At 41.7% G+C, this 16932-nt stretch overlaps 1 protein-coding gene across 2 annotated transcripts in view; it reads right to left on the bottom strand.

Moving 5' to 3' along the window:
* The window catches only part of PRKCD (protein kinase C delta), a 60828-nt gene extending 44369 nt beyond the window's left edge, over window positions 1-16459 (bottom strand). For both annotated transcript variants that reach the window (XM_027726750.2, XM_027726758.2), the window contains exon 1: window positions 16426-16459. The gene's annotated coding sequence lies outside the window, so the exon portion shown is untranslated. The remainder of the gene's footprint in view (window positions 1-16425) is intronic.
* Window positions 16460-16932: the final 473 nt, after the last annotated feature.

Raw genomic sequence — 16932 nt, 5'->3', positions numbered from 1 at the left:
CCCTTTAAAATGAGAATAATTCCATCTCAATGACACTGTGAAGCTACCCTGAAAAAACTTGAGTTAATCACAAACACAATACAATGGACGAGAAAACTACTGACACTATCTTCAGAGCAGCTTAGGCAAATTAAAAAAAATCAGAAATAAGACACTATTCCCACAGAATTAAAGGATGAGAACAACAAAACCACCTCCATCTTCCCCCTGTCTTTACACATTTAAGAAAGCTACCACGTAACTACAGACTGCCTCAGTTCTACTTTGCATATTAATCTTCATTTGGGCATTTTCCAGCATTTCGTAAACCCATTTTTCTGGCTGGCCATGGGAGACATGGTATACACACAGTGTCTGGAACTGGCATGATTGAGGCCCCGTGGGTCCTTCCGGCGTGTAATGAAGTAAAATGATCTGTTCCACCAAAGTTCAGGACAAAATTTCTATCCCACTGTATTCCCCGTTCCCAGTGACCTTGTTAGGCAATTATCTTCCCTCATATGTGGAAAACTGGCAGCCTGCCACCTCACATAGCTGCATAATAAATGAAATTGTCTGCCAGCAGTACCCGCCTGTCATACCTGTCTTTCACACTTGGCAAGGATTTCATTCTGTCTTCTAAACCTCTTGGATTTCAGCCGTAACTACACTCAGGCAAGACAGAAACAGTCACATCATTGGAAGAGTAGCTGGGATTTTTCCTTGAATACACAAGGCAGTCCATGAGTAATGTGTTAACGTGACAAATCACCAAGTTTGTCTTCCTTAGGAAGCCCAGCACAACAATCTCTGCTTCCTACCTGTTCCTAGTACAGCCTAGCCACAAAAATCTAACTCTACTGAGTTAAACTCTATTAACTCTAATTTAAATAATAAAAACAAAAAAAAAATACTTTGCAGACTCATTGTTTACTCCTTTTTCTGATTTTTCTTTGGTAGTATCTTCCTAGACAGATGAGTTTTCTTCTAAATAACCTACAGCTTTTAAGACCTAGGTTGTGGCAAATCTAAATTACAGTGACCAAGTCCTTCAGGGATTAGATGCAGAGTTTGCACCTGCCAGGAAATAACAGCAGACAACTGAAACTGAAAAAAAAATCCATCTAAATGAGTCTCATAGCCTGAAAAATTTTCCTGCTTTTCCAGATAAACTGGGCAGAGTCACAGGAGACAAGCTTTCCACATTGTAAATGGAGCAGCAATCAGACTGAAAGGCATGATCCTCGCTCTCTTGAGCGCTCATACTGAAGCCAAGAATAATTATTTGAAATTCTACACGTGGCTCTTGACAAGGAGACACAAGCTTTTTACAACTGCTACAGTTTATCACACATAAATATCCCGAACTCAGACAGTAACTAAGTCAAGGGGCAGACGAGAGGAACCCTTATGTCTCAGATGAAGCATCACCAGGAATTTTTCCTTGTTCACAAAGAGCCAGCTTGGAGGCAGAAAGTAATATTACTAAAGCTGTGCCTTCGCAGAGAAGAGTTAGGATTCAGCAATAAACACAACTCTGCAAAATGAAGCAAAGCAAAGTGTATGTTTCACTAATCTAACAAAGACCTTTTTCATTTTGATTCCATAAAATTCCATAAAATCAGGATGTTTGAGTGTTTCCAGAGACACCAGGGGAAAAAAACCCAAAGCAAACAAAACCAAAACCCAGAAAATGAGGATCAAAGCATACAGTAAAGCGTCAGCCATCAAACTCTGGAGCCATAACAAAGGCTTTATAATCTAAAAAAGATTACATGGTTGCCATTTTACAGTGTTTCTGTGAGTGAGAGATAAATGAGAACATGGTAAAGGTCCAAAACATACCAGCTGAATAAAACCCAATCTGTTACATTTTCCAAGACTGCTCTATGAGCTTCACTAGAAGCAGCACAGTGAGTGTAGCCAATTTTCCCCCGAACAGGAAAACCTCAACCCTGTATATCAATGGCAAGAAGAGCCAAAGAGTGTAACAAAGACCCTTTCAAACACGGGAAAATCAAACTAAGAAGAACAAATCAGCTACTGTGAAAGAACCAAAAGTTTTCTATGGCCTAACATATTTCCAAAGGTGGGGTTTTATAGGAATCCATGACTATATTTGTATAACCTTACACTTCACACTAATGTCATATCAGCTCTTTCAAAGTATTTCACTAAATAAAACAAGCATAAACTGGGAGAGACTCAGAGCAAAGAGCTGTACACACTTGCAGAATTGTTTGATCACAGTAAGGTTGCTCTGAATTTTACACTGAGTTTCCACTGCTCTGTTGATTTTACAAAGCATTCTGAAAGGCAAAAACCTCCATCTATAAGCAAATTCTGAATGCCAGCTCACTGTCCTACCCCCCTCCATTGCCTGCTACTGAAAAAACACCCATGGGGAAGGTCAGTACCAAATTTCAACAATAAAAGAAAAATGTTTTAAGTTGCTCCTTTGAAGAGATTCAGACAAGCAAATTGATTACTGTGACAGATCCTGAAAACATCTGATTGCAAACTGCTGAAGACTTGACAGCAACACAATGGATTTTGTTCAGAAGCAAAAAGTGGGAAAAACACCCAAATACTCCCAGTCTTTTAGGATGACTGAGAGACTTAGTTTTGAGCAAAACATATTTTACTACTTTTTTTCTCTAGAGCTTTACCAGGCATTTCTAAATAAACTAGATACTGAAGTTGTACACATTTTCAGAGACCACTGGTTTGGTTTTTCTCCAAATCTCAGATACCTGTAAAACCAGCAGTTTCCATGTAACAAACTATGGCTACAGAAAGATGACTTAATCACTGATCTCAGAAATTCATTAAATTGCAGTATAATGCTTCCTGCAAGTATTACCACTGGAATTGGTTATTTGTTTTAATAATGGACCTGCTATGACGTTTCCTAGGAGCAGTGGGGAACTGCCATGAGTCTCTGGAAGGATTAAAATAAGAGAGAATCAAAGTAACACAGTAAAGTCTCTTAAAATCAGTTTTTGACTGCTACTTACGTATCTTATATATCAGAGAAACCAAAGGCCAAGGAAGAAAGGGAGCTGGGTAACAGAAAAACAAAGCTTTTTGGAGTTTCATGATTTAATAGGTTTCACTGCAGAACTTCTTTGTATTTTTGTCTTTTAGAAACAAAAGTACTGAACTGCATCTGTCCCTTCAGCAAAGCACAGAAAAGGTATAGGCAAAGAAAGTAGAGCACAGGAATACAAAGCGAAAAAGTAAAAGATGAGTTTCAGTTCTGTGAAATATGCTCTATTAAGACTGATGTCACCAGAATGTCTCATGTGAAAATGTCTTTTAAAGTACAGAATTTGAGGTCTCAAATTAATTTCTCTCTTGCTTAAAGCAGTATCAAAATTATGTTTTGCTATTTTCACACTTTATCAACAAAAGGCAGGGTTTTTTCAGGGTTTGTCTTGGGGGTGGACACACACATACACACCCACCCCTCAACAGGTGCAATGGTACTGGTTAAAACAGTTGTAGGAGAAGAAAAAAATATCGTCTTCATTGACATTTTAATCAAATATGTTGTCTGGCTAAAATCAGGGAAATTTAATTCTTGAAGCACAATCTTGCATGCATGAAGTAAGAATGTGAGAGCTCACTTATTTCTCTGCCAGTGACAGTGCTACCAAGCCACCTAAATTATGACCACACTGAGATCTTTGTGAGCACATCTACAGCAACAGGAAAACTGGTTATACTGCTTTCAACCTGATTTTACTCAAACATTGTTCAAAGTCTGGTGAGCCCAAGTAACTCCATTCACTATCTAATTCCTTCCTGATATGATGGGCTGTACAGTGTTTGAGTATGTGTAGGCAAACCAAAGTCTAACAGCAACAGATAAACTCGGATGTCTTTGCACTAGGAAAGGCTCTAGGCAGCGTGAAGCACAGAGGTTTCTGGCTTTTGGTTGGGCTATGGAAATAAAACAGCATTTTGCTTTCCCTGCTGGGTTACTCCTAGCACTGTTAGCACTGGATGTAACTAACAGGATGAAGTTCATCTGCAATCCCCTCCTGAGTCCCTTGACATCTCCCATCGGAGCGGCTGCAAGCCCCTCACGCTGCTGTGAGATCCTTAAGTAGCCCGTGGCCACCTCACTGTTACCACTTCAGCCCTTCCTCCTGAGCTACAGAGAACGCAGTGTTTTCATTGGCACAGGTGGAACACACAACCAAACATCTGGAAAACTGCTTCAAAGTCAAAGCTCGCATTTTTATTTCTTTCTTAGTATTTAGCAACACCTGAAAACTCAGACCCTGCCCAGAGCACTAATGTTGTGCTCCAAAAGGCCAGTTCAGAACATGGACAATTTTAACACACAAACGATGTGGGAACCAGCTCAGAAATGTGTTTATGCATAATCGGAGTCAACCAAGCTCTGTATTCCAGGATCCACATTAAAGGAACAGAAGCAACCAGCCTACTCCCTCTTATTATGTTGTTTGCTAATGACATTATTATTTGTAGCTGTTATTATCACTCAGCTGAACAAACATTTTCGTTATTGATGAACATCATATGCACCTGATGTCATATGGCACTATACATCTGCAAGGAAAAAAACCCCAATTGTACTGTTTGAACTGGTGGGGAGATGCAACCAATGGAAACATGGTGCCAAGGCCCTTCAGCCAATTCCAAGCTAAACATAAACTACCAGGTTGGTAATCCTACATAGGATGGGAATATTGAGAGTTTAAGAAAAAATGCTGCAACAGCTGAAGTCATTGCACTGCATACAAAGTCTGAGAGGCTGAAAGGACAGGCTTACATCTCTCATTCTTTGATCTACAACCTGTGACTCCCACCTCTGTCTGCACCAAACATGCAACAGGAGCTTTCCATAGCTTCTGTCTTCCCTGTCACCACGTTTTGTCTCCAACGGGAAGGTTGCTCCCTGGCAACCAGAATATGCCTTTCTTGCAGCCTATCAGATCAAACATTCAGAAGACTTAAAAAGATAAATTCTGTTTAGTTGAGTGCAAAGATTTGCAAGCTCAGCCAACCATATTCTCAGGCAAATGTGAGGACAACACAGTGTTGTTATCCTGGTTTTCTGCAAGTGCTTCCAGAGAGAAGCAGTCAGTATCAGAACATGGCTCCAAGTGATACTGAGTAAGTCTAACTGGAATCTGTGGAAAGATTCAACGAAGTAAAAAGGCCTTTCCAGCTTCTTTTCCCAAAGGACAAAACCTCTGTTACTCCACTCATTTCATCCCCATCTTATTAACACACCTGCACAGGCAAAAAGTATGTGGGTTCTCCATGTAAAACCTAACTTCGAGGAAAAGAAATCTCTCAGAAACTTTATAGTCATAAAGTCACAACGAACACACAAGAAAACTCGCAAGTCTCAAGAGTATTTTCTCCCAGATGTTGGCAGATACATTTACCTCATCTTAGTTCCAGCCTTGATACAATATTGTACAGTGTCAGCTACATGGAAATTTCTCCAGTTTCTACCAGGGAAGGGCTTGGGCTGTGCAAGGACAGAAGTGGGTGTTGCTTTGCAGCACACACAGCTGAGCTCAGCACCATCAGTCCCGTAAGGCTGGATGAGAGCTAAGGGATGTTTCCCAGCTGGACAGCTCAGGGCTCACCCTGTGAGAGACAGGGCTGGCAGCAAACCATGGAGGAGTGACAGCACTCAGTGGGGTCCCCCAACCAGGCGCCCACACTTGGGCTGTTGCAATAGGAAAAACCAGCAAGAAAATGAAGAAAACATGGTGAAAATGAAGAAAACCCATGTTTGCCTGGGCACGCAGCAAGCAACCAGTAACCCAAACTCCACAACGTGTCAGGGGTCAAGCAGCAGCAGAACAACTCTGCCATCCAGCACAACAGTGCTCTTGCTGTCCTATCTCTTCAGAGTCCCACATCCAGCTCCAAACATTCCCCCCACCTGCCCCTGCCTCCCTCCAATCCCCCATGCACTGGGCACAGACGGTGGACAGATACACACTGCAGTGTTCATATACAGGCTTTAAAAGGTTTTACGGTACAGAAGCCGAGGTACTGCAACGTGTACTTCTTTTGTAGCTTTCCTAACAAATTACTTTGGGAGACTGAATGGTTAAGCAAGTCAGCAGGGGTATTAAGTGGACTTTGGAAAATAAGACCCCGATCAGAAGAGTGTAAGTATGCTGCTCTTCATTTACTTACTGCAACTTCACCCACCAAAAGTCCAAATAAGAGCTAAAGGACCACAGGAATAATATCAAAATCAGAGAGACACAAACAGGCATGGTTTTAAGTTGCCTTTAACTCTTACTTATTAGACAGCAGGGTGCTCCTAGTAACTAAAGCAAAATCAAATACAGCAGAACAGGGATACATTCTCCAACCTGGACACCTTGCCTACAGCAAACGTTTTCAATTACATGAGTCTGGCATCCTTTTTTGTGTTGTTAAGAGGATAAAACACTAGATATGGTTGTCTTTCCTTTGAAGTGTTTGAATGCTCATACTACTGCCTCACCACAGTGTCTGAGAAGTATTAACTGTACAGCCCAGCTTGGAGAGCTGCTAATTCAAAACAGAGCTGTGTAACTTGCATGGTTTGTTTAAAGCAAACAAAGAAAACATCCCTCTGTTTGAGACTCACTCAAAAATTTTTTAGTATTAGGATCAGCTTACTTACTGGAAAGCAGCACGAAGTAGTAGTAAGAAAATCAGATTTATAAAAAAAATTAAAAAAAAAGAAAGAAAAATACCAGAACCATAATACAAGTACATAATTTTTTCAATCTAGACTAGAAATAATGCTAAAATCCTTCCATAGGCCCCCAAACAACATTTGTTTGTCAATGTGATGAAGCCTTCAAGAAAGTATAAAACTCTCCAGAATTCAAGCTTGCCATCACACATATGATGTGTGTATCAAAATGTTTTAAAAGAATTTAGAGCTCTTTCTTCACCATCTATAGAAGCTTCATTTTCCAGCAAATGACATTGCAGTAATTGACAGTTAAATTTAAGGAACTGAAAATAAAAGCGGGTTGTTTTTTTCCACCGACTGACTTGCAATAAAGTCATCACATATGTGATTATTAAGTCTTGTAACAAAAAAAAAAAAAAAGAAGAAAAAAAAGAGTCATGACGCTCAAAAGAGTAATTTTCTGTTTGAGTGTGTCCCTTTGACAAACTGAAATCATGCTATGTCATGGCTTTCAGAGTATTTTTTACTTAAGAAAAATTTCCATTTTAGGTTATCACAGCCATTGAGTGCTGCTGCTAAGTAAAATCAGTTTTGTTATCAACCAGACAAGGCTCAGACAAAGCTGTTGCTGTTCTGGTAATTAATTCCTCATCATTTATTTCATGTGGACAGAAATTTCTTCCTGGATATTTTTCCATTTAGAGTCCTAAATCATTTTACAAGTTTCATCTGTCAATCAAATTGAACCTTGCTGTAGCAGCAGCACTTGTATCCACACAAGTGGCAAATCAGTTTATAAACATTTTGAATTATTGTGTTTGCATAAGCTTTTGTATTTAACTGCACCAATGAAAGAGCAGACTTAAAGTGGACTGCCACATATGCTTAGATAAGGCTTAGCTATGATAAACTGACTCAATCATTAAATACCTATGTAAGAGCTCATTTTCTTCACAGAAAAGATGGGGATGATGGGGATTAATTGCTAAATTTGCTATAATCACATATTATGGAAGATGAATGGCTAGTTCATCCCTAGAAAAAAAAATCATTAAAATAAAAGACTTCTCCAGCTTTTTATGCAGCATTAAGTGTTTTTCCACAAAATAAAGCAGTGGAAAGTGCTGGAAAAGCCCTTCCACAGTTTCAGTGTTTGGGGGGGAAGGTGGGAAAGTAAAATTTGATTCTTAAAGTATGTTACATTCTGCTCTGTGATCCAAGAACAATTCTCAGTCCGATTTTTGGGTTCAGCACTGATATACATACTTCTTATAATTTTTAAAAATAGATTTAACCTAATCTTTACTACATTTAGAACTTCAGTAATTTATACAGTAAAGATATATTTATATGTATTTTACTTATGTTTTACTTATAATTATATATTTACTAAATGCACTAATGTGTACTTTAGTTAGCACACTAGATTCCAATCACTGCTTATTTTAAAAACATATCCTTGAACTCAGCTGTGCATAAGACAGACATGAACTCCATACAAGAAATGTGCATGAAAGTACATTTCAGTCAAGATTTGGCCCTTTCAGGAAATAGCTGTTAGGGTTATAATATACATTAAATTTCTATAAATCAGTATGAAAGACTTCTTGCCAAGATTTGCTTTTTAAAAGGAGAAAGAAATGCTACTAAGTGTTATATTCAAAATCAAAATGCAGCTCTGAGAAGGTGAACACTTTGCTGCAAGAAGTCAGCAGCTCCCTCCTTCAAAGTTTTGAAATGAGGCTTATGCAATGCAGAGTTCTAGTGATGGAAAGATTGGGTTCACAGTTAGTAACTAGTAAGAGAATAAAGAAATAAACAACAGAACAATGGACAAAAGTAGGAGATTGAAAGTAAAAGCAGATTTTGGTCACAAGAGGTCCTTTCATTTGTTCTTTTCTCCAGCTAGGAGTTGCAATAAAAAAAGAACAGAACTCAACATAAGGAGAGGCAACGAAGGACTGGCCTATTTTGGCTTCTTCTCCACTCCTTAAATACATATCTATATAAACTTCTAAGCAAATAAACACTTCTCTTTGCTTCAACTGCCACCCACTGGAAAAGGAAAGCAACATTAATTCAAATTTGCGAGACCCAAAACAGGTCAGGAAAACCAATCTGACAGATATGGTACAGATTACATTAAAACTCTGGGGTTGCCCTGAAAATCTTAGTGGCACTGCTAGAAATAAGCAAGCTTGCAAATTAAACTGAAACAAAAAAACAGAGTGCAGCAACAAATCAGAGCTCTACTTCCTCTCCCCACCCTGGGTCCAGCCAGTGGGCAATGGGGTTGTATTACAAGAGTTTTGGGGAGGAGCTGGAGTTCATGAAGATGAAGGAAGAGCACCAGGACTGACAGCACCCTCTGACACACACGGACAAGCAGCATCGCACAGCCCGGCTCTCCTCATCACTCTGGGCTGTGATGCCCCTGCAGCACTCCAGGTCCATCTCCATACTCTTACTGCTGCTCTCTCTCCCACCTGCTCTTGCCTTACAGCAGAAATCAATCAACTGCCTTGCCTAAATGGCAGCTTTGGCATTCCTGCTTTCCCTCATCAGCAACCTCCATATCCCCTTCGATGGACACACGGGGTGTCTGTGGCACAGATCCAATCACCTAATCTTTTAAGAAACAGAGCAAGGCACTTTCAAGTGCCAATGGCTCACTGCATTCAGTCCAAAGCAGAAATGGATGCCTTTTAGCTCTCAAATTACCTGGAAGAGTGCAGGTCCATATTAAGAAGCTCTTGCCCCTGGGATGCTGCTTTCTCTGTCAAACAGAAATCTTGACTGTCAGCTCCTGCCTGTTACCGAGGAACGGAAGTAAATGTAATCTGAGAGTGCTCCCATGAATTCCCTGACACACCAATCTCCTCTGGATGTTTGGCAATCAGCATCCCCAAGTCATTAGTGAGAAGATGTGAGTTCATGAAGGCCACAGTCATCAGCCAACAGACACATAAGGAAACAGCTAAACTCTTGTTGAGCAATTCCCAGCTCAGCATGAACACAACGTTAACAGACCAGCACACTGGATGTGAAGAAATGTGATCATCACTGCTCAGGGACTGCAGGAACCAGACTATTTAAAAAACCAAAGCCAGGTATCTATCAATACTGAAAGCATCTATAATCAAATCTACCCCTTCACCTGCAGAGATACTTGTATGACTAAAGGTTTCAGATCTAGATTTTAATTTAATCTGAAAATCCAGAGTTCGTTATCAAAATGAAAGATCCTAGCAGCATCTGCTTGATGTAAGACAGCCATCTGTGCTCTCTTACAGGAGTATACATTAAATACATTTTATAAAAATAGATCAGGAATAACTCTTACTTTCACAAGACCTTTTCAGTAAGATATTCTGACACACAGCCGTGTTCTTTAGCAAGTGAAATATTTTCTCAACAGGCCCTAATGAAGTCAGTGAGGTACAAAATGCCCACTGTGGTCACACAGTTTCACCAACAAAACACGGTCACCCAGAGGCATTACAAAACATAGCACAACTATCTTGAGATAAAACATACAGGGCAGTCAGTGTCATATTTCAAACATGACAGTCTTTCAACACTATTGCACTATGTCTATTTATCTTGATTTTCCTTGAGAATACAACTTAAAAGCATATGATGAGCACTACTTGTTACTGGCTGGACCATAACTTTCTAACAGACTTTCACACAGGGGACTTTTGGAAAAGGAGGGACCGTTTTTTTAAAGAAAGAAACATAAGATTGCTCCTCTGTTCAAACAAGAATCAAATACAGCCTCATCCTAGAAGAGCATAGTTCAGCCATCAAACAATGTGTTAGCAATAGCTTTGTACTCAGAATTTCCCACACAAAGGCAGAGTGCAGAAGCCAAGCTTAACCTTGAGTTTGGCTGCTAGACAGTCTTGATCAAGTATCTGTCTGTATGTTCAAGCACCTAAATCTTATTAAAAAAGTCTGGCTATAAGTTAAAAAAAAGAAAAGCTTTACTAACAGAAAGACAAATCCAGTATCACAACCAAAAATCCGTCTTCCCTTAAGCTCGTCCTCATAGTAAAGATTGATACATTCAATGGACTGAAGTAAATTAAGTATCTTTGGTATAATGAGGAACAAAGTGGTCTTGACAAACACTCAGATTTCATGAGTTCCTTCAGCAGAAAAACTATGGCAAGGCTTAAATTGCACTTCCTCAAGAAACCAGAGAATATGATAAAGAGTCAAGTATACAAACAAGGATTTCATTAGATCTGTAATAAATTGGTGTTGATGGGAAAAAATAAAATCAAACACTCAGAAAATAACTTGACATTTGAGTGCTAAACATGCATGAAGTTTTCTCTCTGTCATCTCATCATTAGCAATTTGTCACACAGCAAACAAGGAGGCTAAACCAACAGAGGTCTAGGCTTCCAGCTCCAAAATCAGTAGTATGAATTACTTCATGGGGAAAAAAGCTGAGGCTGAAGTTTAGATTTACTGCACATGTTTCAAGACATGCTGTATTGATAGTGGGTAGCCAGGATTAAACCAAGTCTATAAATACCTAAATCATTTATGAGACTGCAAAAGACTAAACAAAATGCAAATCAAAGCCACTCATGCACAAAATCTACATGACATTTCAGAGGTTTTCAGCCATCCAGGAGGTGAGAAACAAGATACTAATTCAGACAGCTCCTCTGAGCCCAGTGAGGTGGAAGGGAAGTCGGCCCACAGGCACCTCTGCAGAAAGGAGGGGAACTCTCACTAAGCTGTTTGGGAACAGCTTCTTTCAGAAGGGTCTCTTTGCCACTGCAATGATACCTGGACCTATTAGCCAGTCTCTTAGGAGCTATCCCAACTCCACTCTCACTACCAGTGGGTGAAAGTGAAACCACTTGGTTACATTTCAACCAAACAAAACCATGGTTTGCTCACAACTCTAAGGAAAAGTACCAGAAACAGCAGGAGATATATATATACATATATATATACACACTTTGCATAACTGTTTTGTTCTCAAAAGCGGGCAGCACCTTGGAATTAAAAATAATCTCGTTCTGGGGCATAGAGAGCTGCTGCTCCCTTTTTTTATTTTAAAGTTTGATGTTGGCTGATAAAATGGGAGGAGATGGCAAGCACACACCCTCCTGCCTTTGCAGTCAGGCAAGTATCATACAGGGCTAAAAGCTTTTTGTGCATCAGTTTCATGAAGTTATCTGTGATAGTCATTCCCAGACTTTATGGATGGTGATTATTACCATATGAGTACCAACTATGCTTAAATATCCTTAAATAAACTTTTCCAGAGAGAGTATTACCCTCAATGGCAAAGCAATTACGAGGAAACACATAATTTCTGCAAGAGGATACCATAAAAAGTATTCTGTGGTTTTATGCATTTTCTTGGCTTGAGAAATATTCATGAAGAATTTATTTTATGGCCTGCCTCTTGGATTTGCAGCTACTGACATAAATCTGTGCTGCATCGCTCCCATCTTTTCAGTCAGAAACTGTCAACTCTATTGTAAATCAGAAAAAAAGCAACAGGTTCAAAACATAGCTTACTTCATGGATGTCAGGGCACCCTCCTATCACTGAAAGGCAGACATAATGTCCATAAATTTTAATTGAAAGGAAAAAAAAAACCCAAACCCAGAAAATAACTTGAAACCTACAGATACACCCATCAGATTTCCATTTTCTGTATCAATGTCACTTGTAACAGAGCCTGGTCTAGATCAGACCAGAAATAAATCTTGCATGACACTTGCCGAGGTCAGATTTGTGCAGTTCCCAGTGTTCCTGTGTGCCAGATCCCTCAGTTCTCTACCTTTTCTGGTGCCTCTGGTACAGGAGCAGCCCACTGGTGCAGCTTCCAGTCAAAAAGGCAGCATGGATAATCTAGGCGGCCCTGCAGAGCTACAGGCAGTGCACTGCCTCATACAGAGCAGACTTTGCAAAAGTACTCAAATACCATAAAAAGCTTTTGGGGTAGCTCTGACTTAGAGAGGCAATACCTCTTTAAGAAAGTGTAAAAACTCTTTCGGGTGGAAATGACTGCCTTTGAAATGAGAACACAACACAAGCCACTTCAGCACTATTTTACCAGGGCTGTAAAGAGCTCTCCCAGGCTCATTTCTCTTAATTGCATCTTTGCAAAGTGCAGCCAAGCGGATGCAGAATGATTACTTTTAATGTGCTACCCCAATGGCTCCGAATGGCTGGTGTGGCTTTCCCCTTTTCCTCATTCCCTGCTCCTTGTCCTTTGGCTCTACAGAGAGCTCTACAGAACCAAATTCTGCACTCAGATTATTGCAGGTAAAGGAAGACTCAGAGAAAAATGACAAGTTTTGTCATGGACCAATAGTTTAAAAAAAATACTGGAACACAAACTGTTTTGGTGCTTTTTAGGCAGCTTTTGGACAGAACCCGATAAGCAGAATGGAGAAGATGCATTTAATTCAAGGATAAACCCAGAGAAAAGTCACATAATCTTTCTCATCAGCGGATGATTAACAGAGGAATTTGGTTCCTAATGAAGTCAGCCAGCCCCCAGACTCCACTGGTAAATCCCTTCTTGTCATCTTTCACATTCAGCTCTGACTCATCTGCAACAAACATTTCAATCCATAGCCTATTTCTTTTTGCCTCCATTCTTTTTACCATAGGTTAGGGATGTGCTTTGTAAATGCAACCAAGGGGATGGTGGACTATAGGTGCATAATGCATTTGGACTGCATCATGAAGACACACACCTGAGTTAGCTTTGGGGACCTCAAATACCTGTGTCAATGAACACAGCACGGGCACACACCTCAGTGCTGGCTGACACCTGTAAAGTATTGACACGGATCAGCTGCACTGAGTGAGCTTTGAGACATCCACATGTGCTACAGTCCCACCTCCAGTCCCTCTGGAGAGAGGTGATGAAAGGGCTCCTCTTTTTGGGAGCAGCAGCTCCAGCTATGGATGGGCAGTATGTCCCCAGGGCAGAGGATCTGTGCCTCTGCACAGGGGCAGGGTGACAGTGCAGCCCTTCAAATGGAAACAAGGATGGATGGTTAATTAAGACTATTAGGCTCTGAAGTACTCATAGAATCACAGGCTGCTGTAGGTTGGTAGGAACCTTAGAGATCACCTAGTTCCAATCCCCCTGCCAGAGGCTGGGACACCTTCCACTAGACCAGGTGTCTCAAAGTGCCATCCAGCCTGGCCTTGAACACTTCCAGGGATTGGACTCAACCTGAGATGAACTTTAATTGTAATGACTGTGGCTTTTAGACATCAAAATAAACTCAGAGGCCTGAAAGCTTCTATGCTTTTCACAGGAAATCAGTTATTTTAATAACAGATGGCATCTTTCCAAGTTTTATTGTTATTTCCTTGATCTATATAGCATCAAATAGCCAAGTTCCCTTTGAGAGATTCTTTTAAATATTTCTCTTTAAGAAAAGCAGATAAATTTCCCAAGTTTTCTAGTTTGGAAATAGTTTCTAGTTCATAAATAATTCCTTCTTTACAGAGTATCTTTTTGCCTATGCTGTGTGACAAAAAGTAAAAATTATTATGCTATTTCACTGTTCCATTCAATAAGAAAAGTATGACCCTACTGCATAATTATGCCTAATGAAAAGGTGGATTATCATTCATTAAATACAGAATGGAAAAAAATTGAGAATCAGCTCTTTTCTAGTGAGAACAATTCAAGCATCTTCCTGACCAATTATCTCACAGGTATTGACTGAACAGAATTACCATATGACTTATTCATTAACCACACAAACATGACATCTGTGTAACTGAATATATTTCTCTGTGTGTTTGTATCAGCCACTGAGTGGCAGCAATTCCTTTATACCTAAATCTGAATTATGAGATGTAGGATGAAAATTTCAAAGTATTGCTAACTCTTGATTCTTTCACGCTGCCTCTAAATTTTTCGAGTTTAGCACTACATGCAAACAATAACAATTAATGAAATACCTTAATTACACGTTTCGATTTTTAAACAGTCAAAATTTCAAAAGTAATATATTTTATTTTGATAATCACACATCCTTAAAACTGGGCTATATTCAGTTTTACAAAAAGACAACTTTGAGTAAAACTATGTGGATCAAGAAAATTGAAAATTCCAGCATTTCATCATTTATTAAACTAAAGCACACACCTACATTTTATTATGAAACCCACGGTGAGGGTGAGAAACATTAAAAAAAAAAAAAAAGATACCTAATCCTATGTTTTGCAGCCTTAAGTTTGCTTCTCTCCTTGGAGCATATTTGCAGGTTCCCACAGGAGTGTCTTGAGGTGACCGAAATCTATCAGTCCAAAGACAAACAGCTAACTTTTTAATATAGCCACTTTCAGGAACTAAATAAACAGGAAATCCTGCATATACACTTTCTGAAAAAAAGATGGTTATGATTATTGCTTAACCATTTAAGAAGCACTTCTTCATAGTGTCATGCTCAGAAAGCTACTCTGGTTTTTGCTTGGTTATAGCTTCCTATTTGATTAGCACAATGCTGGACTGCATTATTTGAGAGACAGAAAGCCAAAGAGGTCATTTGCTATTACATTGTTAATAGAGTAATGACTGTACAGGGCCAAGGACCAAGAAAGATTTAAAACGCACTAAACACACAAGTGTATCCAGGATTTTGACATTGGCTATTTGTAGATATATCAGATACTGCAATTCAGTCTTTAAATGAGTTTCTAAAGCTAGGAAAATATTTAATACGAGAACTGATTCTCCCACACCCGTCTCCTCTGCACATTCAGTTCTGCCCTATGAAGTCAAGAGACAGGATACAGGGCAATATTATCCTTGCACATAAATGTCCTGAAAGAGCTTCTATGTCCAGATCAACACTCTGCTCTGTGCTATCTTGAACAATCTAGAAGTGAAGTGGTGTAACAGTCAGGGCCCACAAGTAAACAGATGTCAAATGTAATCACAGAATGCCATGATCCAATTATTTTAATATTTCATACCCTAATGCAAACGGGGAATTCTCTAGTGATGAGCTGAAAATTGTTTTTTTAATAGATGCACGCCTGGCATGTGTGTACACAAAAGCATCAGGCATTCCTGCTCCTTCATTCCTTATTGTCTGTCGCCATTCAGCTGGAAACCTGAGCGTCTAAAAGATTGTGCATTTTATCTCCTAACTCGCTGTCGCGCGGAGACTGAAACAGAGTATCAAGGCGGCCGGGGAGGAAAAAAGAAGTTGGCATTGCCAAAGTTGGCATTTCTGCCGAGAGGGAACTCCATGTTTCTGTCAAGGACCGGCGGCAGGGATCTCGCTGCTTCCTCGCACGGGGCACGGTCCCGTCCCTCCCGCAGCCGGACAGACTCTCCCCGCCCAGGGTCGCGCTTCCCAGGGACCGAGCGAGGCGGCCCCATGCCCGGCACCCTCGAGGGGGGCAGCGGGGAGGTTTGGGAGGACAAAGCCCGCAGCCCCTCGCCCCGGAGCCCAACATGGAGGGGCCGCGGGAGCAGCCCCGGTGCCGGGGCAGCCCCGCCGCCTCCCGCCCCGCAGCCCCTCCGGCGGCACCGCCCGGCCCCGCGCCCGCCCCGCCGGGACGAGCCCCCGGGAGCCCCTCGCTCTCTCCCTCTCTCCCTGCCCGCCGGGCGCCCCACGGAAGCCGCCCGGGCCGGAGGGAGCCGAGCCCGTCTCGCTTCCTCCTTCACCCCGCGCCAGGCGGGGCAGGAACTGCCGAGCGGAGCGAGCCCCGCGCCGGGGGCAGGTACCGACACTCACCCGCGTCCTGGGAGCCGTCGGGGGCCGGGGCCGCGGCCGCCGCCGAGTTTCGGGCGCTGTCCCGAGAGAGAGAAAGAGAGAGAGAAAGAGAACGAAGGGAGTGCGGGCGAAGGGGAAGGAGGGAGGGAGCGAGTGTGTCCCCGGCCCAGCCCGGCGCTCTCCGCCCCGCGCTCCGCTCCGCCCACGGGGCGCAGCTCCGACCGCGCTCACCTGCTGCGGCCGCCCCGCCCCGGAGGTGCCGAGGCGGGTGGGCGCTGTCGGTGCTCTGCCTTTTTGCGGCTCGTTCCCCTGCCTGTTCTCGCTCCCTGCTCTCCCGTGCAGGCGGCTGCCTGTGGGAACGCCGTAAGCCTTCCTTCTGTGGCCGGGGGTGCCTGGGCCGGCCGCTGGCCACCGCACCTCACCTCACCTCGGCGGGCGGCGGGGCGCGGTGATGGGGCTGCAGCCCGAGCAGCGCTTTTGGGCTCGGTTGGCTTTTGGGATATTTTTTTTTGGTGTTCTGGTCAACTT

Source organism: Pipra filicauda, unplaced genomic scaffold, assembly GCF_003945595.2.
Source record: "Pipra filicauda isolate LSUMZ 115617 unplaced genomic scaffold, ASM394559v2 scaffold103_size3290846_pilon, whole genome shotgun sequence".
Taxonomy (NCBI): Eukaryota; Metazoa; Chordata; class Aves; order Passeriformes; family Pipridae; genus Pipra; species Pipra filicauda.
This window is presented reverse-complemented; position numbering and strand designations above follow the sequence as displayed.